The sequence below is a fragment of the Portunus trituberculatus genome, chromosome 10 (assembly GCF_017591435.1).
Source record: "Portunus trituberculatus isolate SZX2019 chromosome 10, ASM1759143v1, whole genome shotgun sequence".
Lineage (NCBI taxonomy): Eukaryota > Metazoa > Arthropoda > Malacostraca > Decapoda > Portunidae > Portunus > Portunus trituberculatus.
Genome location: NC_059264.1, coordinates 1409083 through 1414082, shown reverse-complemented (window position 1 = coordinate 1414082; position 5000 = coordinate 1409083). Strand labels below are relative to the sequence as shown.

The following is a 5000-nucleotide window of genomic DNA, read 5'->3' as shown; positions in this document are numbered from 1 at the left end:
TGCAGAAACAAAAACTTACTTGCGCACTCAAAAAAAGACCAACATTGACACACACGCACGCAAGTTTACAAGATTCGGCAAAAGATATTAATTCGTTAGAAGAAGAGGAAGAAGAAGAAGAAGAAGGAGAAGAATGAAGACGAGGAAGAGGAACAATTAGTAAAGACAGTGATAAGAGAATAGAACAAGAACGAAAGTGAAATAAGAGAGAGAGAAAGAAAGATAATGGATTGTAAGAGTAGAAGAAGGAAATAATGTGAAGTGACTGAAGAAGTTAAATTAAGTGGAAAAAATATTGATGAAAAAGAAAAAAAACTTGCGATAATTTAAAGAAACAGAAAAAAGGAAAGGAAGAAGAGAGAAAAGAAAAGATTAATGAATATTATTGAAGTGAAAAAAAAAACAGGAGAAAAAAAAATAGGGAAAAGGAAAGGAGAAAAAAACAACAACAACTTGACAACTGAAGGGAATAGAAAAAAGGGAAATAAAAATAAGTGATAGAAAGGAAAGGATAAAAAAAAGTCTTGAACATTATTGAAAAGTGAAAAAACAAAACAAAACAAAAGAAACGAAAAGAAAACAAGAGAACACAATATCAAAAAAAGAAAAGAAAAATAAGGAGAGAAAGAAAAAGAACGAAAAAAAAAAAATTACCTAGTGAACATTATTGGAACGTGAGAAGAACAATATAACAACGAAACAAACGAGAGAGAAACAAAGAGAGCACAAGAAAAGAAGAAGAAGAAGAAGAAGAAGAAGAAGAAGCAAGAAAACACCACAAACATTCAATACAGTTTGCTGAACATGACAAACGAGACAGAAATTATACCAGAAACGTGAAGCTTGAAAATAACTCTTGTTTTGTGCCATTAAACCAAATAATAATAATAATAATAATAATAATAATAATAATAATAATATCTGAGAACATTTATATCCATTACAAGAAACTGAAACAAGAGAGAGAGAGAGAGAGAGAGAGAGAGAGAGAGAGAGAGAAAGACAGCGAGAGAGAGACAATTTGTAAAAGGAGAAATATAGATAAGAGTAAGTAATGAATCATAGAAACACTAGTAACGCAAAAAAAAAAAGATAAAAAAAAGATAGATGAACGAGAGGAAGGAAAAGAATATAAACGAGAAATATATATGAAGGAAAATGAGGAATTGAGGAAAAGATGAAATGAAATGTGGCAAATGAGAGTGAGCGAAGATGTTAGTGAGATATTGAAATGAAATAGAAAAATAAGTAAAGTGAAGGAAAAGAGAGAAAGAAGAAAAAGAGATAAGATGAGGAATTGAAGAAAAGGAGATGAAATGGAATATGACGAGAGAGAGACTGAACAAAGAATTTAGTGAAATATTGAAAAAAAAAAAAAGTTAATGAAGAAAAAAGAGAAAGAAATAAAGAAAAAGAAAAAGATGAGGTGAGGAATTGAAGAAAAGATGAATTTATATATGACAAGAGAGACTGAGCAAAGAAATTAGAGAAATATTGAAAGAAAACAAGAAAAAAATAAACAAACGGAAGGTAATGAGAGAGAGAGAGAGAGAGATGTGAAGAGGCATTGAAGAAGAGAAGATTAGCTGAAATATGAGATGTGTAAACAAGAGAGAGAGAGAGAGAGAGAGTGAATGAACAAATAAATCATACAAACATTAATAAAAAAGAAATAGAAAAAAGAAAAGAAAGATAGGAAGAGGAGGAATGGAAGAAGAGACGAATAATTGACACACGAGAAGAAATATGAATGAAAAAAAAAACGTGAGTGTGTGAGTTTGCAATAAATAAATCATGCAAACATTAATGAAAACTGACTGAAAGAAAGGTGCACGAATGAAAAAAAAAGGAGAAACGATAATTGAAGAAGAGAGAAGGAACTGAAAGGCGAAAAGTACAAAGAAAATAAAGTAAATCATTAAGTAGATATATTAAAAAAAGACAAAACAACAACAGGGAAACGAAAATTGAAGGAGAGAAAGAATTAAAAGGCGAAAAGTACATATAGAAAAAATAAATGATAACGTAGATAGAGAAAAAAAAAGACAAAAAAAAGACAAAAAAAAAAGAAAAGAAAGTGAATTAGTGAATGTAAACCGATTAATCTCACAAACATGAAATAAAATGTAAGAGAAACACGAAACAAATATAGAAAAAAAAAGTATGTTGAGGAAATAAGTGGAAATATAAGACAAAATAACAAGAAAGTGATAAAAAAGGAGAAGATTCTGTTGTGTTACGTGAGTTGTGAATGTCATAAGTGCCTGAGTGAGTGGCCAATCAGAGGCAAGACACGTGAAGCGCTACTCTGTGATTGGTGCATCTTGAAACTCTACACGAAGATGAGTGAATGAGTGAAGGAATGTGAAGGAAAGTGAATGTTAGTGAATGTTTATCAAGATTCATGCACGAACTTAAAAAAAAAAAAAAAATGGATGAAGTGACGAAAAATTAAGTTGTATTATTTGAAGCAACTATGATAAACAATAATGCAATAAGAAAAGGAAAGAAATGATGGAAAGTAACAATAAGAATAACAAAAGGAAGGTCAAAGGTGATCAAAATTCATGCACGAAATTAGAAACGTATGAAGTGACAAAAAAATAACGTTTATTATTGCACGTAACTACAAAAAAAAAAAAAAAAACAGAGGAAAATAATGAAAAACCAATAAGGAAAGAAAAAAAAATTAGTTCTGATGAAAAAATGACGAAAGAGTGAAATGAAAGCGTGAATATAACTTGTAAAATGAACTTATAAGGAAAAATTATAATAATAACAATGATAAACTAAGAATAAAAAGAAAAAAATGAGTTCTGATTAAAAAAAAAAAAACTGGAATTAGTGTGAAATGAAAAAAAAATATATTGAACGTAGTTACTAAAATGAACTTCTAAGCAAATTAAAAAAAGAGAAAAAAAAAAGGAAAATAACAATAACACTAATAAGAAAAAAAGTTCAGATGAAAAATGAAGTTAGTGTGAAATGAAAGTATAGTATATATTGAAGGTTAATAGTAAAAAATGAACTTGTTAAAAAAAAAAAGACAAAATAGGAAAATAATAACACCAATAAGGAAAAAAAATGTTCAGATGAAAAATGAAGTTAGTATGAAAAAGTGTAGTATTTATTGAAGGTGAATAGTGAAAATTAACTTATAAGGAAATAAAAAGATAAAAATAACTCTGAACTTTCAAAATACTGATAAAAAACAACGAAAAAAAAAAGTTTGCGACAAGATTATTTTTTTTGTTTTATATTGTATGAAAATAAAAGAAAAGAAAAGAAAAGAAAAGAAATAGATTACAGGAAAGTACTACAGCTTACGGAAAGGATGAAGTATTGATGGAAAGTTAACAAAAAATATATTAACAAGAACTGAAAAACTTTAAACTTGACAATATGTGAGACTAAGAAAAAAAAAATAATAGAAAAAAAGAAAGAAGAAAGAAAGAAAGAACTAAAACAACAAGAACAAAGAAAAGAAACACTGACACACAAACCAAACAAGAAAAAAACAAAACAAAAACATGAAAATAACAAACAAAACCAACAAAACAAAATAGAATAAAATAGAAAAATGAAAGAAATGCCAAAAATAAGAAAAAAATAAGAAAACAAAACAAAACAAAACAAAAAAACATACAATGACACGTGACCAAGGTGACCAAGAACTGACCTGACCTCGTGACCTGACCTCAGCTTGGCACCATGAGGGTCAGCGCCAGCCAGCAGTGCCTCGTCTTGGCCCTGCTGGTGCTGTGTGGCCCCTCCAGACAGCAAGGAGGTGAGCACAAGGGAACGAAAAGGAAGGGCAAGGAGTGGTGGTGGTGGTGGTGGTGGTGGTGATGGTGATACTGTCATTATTATTATTATTGTCATTATGAGAGAGAGAGAGAGAGAGAGAGAGAGAGAGAGAGAGAGAGAGAGAGAGAGAGAGAGAGAGAGAGAGAATATCAAACACACAAATATAAGAATAGATAGATAAAGATAGATAAATACACAGACAACCAGACGAACAGACAAACAGAGAAATAGAAAAAAAAAATAGAGATAAAGATAGAAAGATAGACACACAGACACACAGACACACAGACACAAACAGATAAATAAACAGATTAACAAGTAAATGTATAAAAGAAACAAACAAAAGGAACATGCACAGAAAGAAAGTGTGTGTGTGTGTGTGTGTGTGTGTGTGTGTGTGTGTGTGTGTGTGTGTGTAATTAGAGATGAAACAGTTTTTATGCATGAAAACACATTAACAAGCCCTAAAATCTCTCTCTCTCTCTCTCTCTCTCTCTCTCTCTCTCTCTCTCTCTCTCTCTCTCTCTCTCTCTCTCTCTCTCTCTCTCTCTCTCTCTCTCTCTCTCTCTCTCTCTCTCTCTCTCTCTCGTTGTCTAACATTAGGACGTAACTTTCCATACTTTATATTCTATCTCTAGTGGAGGAGGAGGAGGAGGAGGAGGAGGAGGAGGAGGAGGAGGAGGAGGAAGGAAGGAAAGGGGAGGAGGAGGAGGAGGAGGACGGCTTTTAAATGAGGGAGAAAGTGAGTTCCTGAGAGAGAGAGAGAGAGAGAGAGAGAGAGAGAGAGAGAGAGAGAGAGAGAGAGAGAGAGAGAGAGCCCACTATTTATCTCCTGTAATTGAGAGTGTAACATTTTCCCAGTTTCTTTCACACAATGGTACCTCCCACCTCTCTCTCTCTCTCTCTCTCTCTCTCTCTCTCTCTCTCTCTCGAGTACGTGCTTTCACCAACACGCACGAGGAGGAGGAGGAGGAGGAGGAGGAGGAGGAAACCATCACATACCATATGGTCGATTTGTGCTGGCGTAGAGGAGGAGGAGGAGGAGGAGGAGGAGGAGGAGGAGGAGGAGGAGGAGGAGGAGGAGGCTGCATTGATGGCCTAAAAGTGAAACCGTGCCGAGGAGGAGAGAGGCTGCAATCTATATTGTGAAAAGATTGTAGTACCGAATAGAGCTGAGAGAGAGAGAGAGAGAG

General features: G+C 32.9%; 1 long non-coding RNA gene and 1 pseudogene across 1 annotated transcript in view; one reads left to right on the top strand and one right to left on the bottom strand.

The window, feature by feature from the left end:
- Positions 1-5000, bottom strand: part of LOC123501969 — a 20428-nt gene that overhangs the window by 6036 nt on the left and 9392 nt on the right. The gene's annotated exons all lie outside the window — the stretch shown is intronic.
- LOC123501967 overlaps positions 3531-5000 on the top strand; it is a 13592-nt pseudogene continuing 12122 nt past the window's right edge.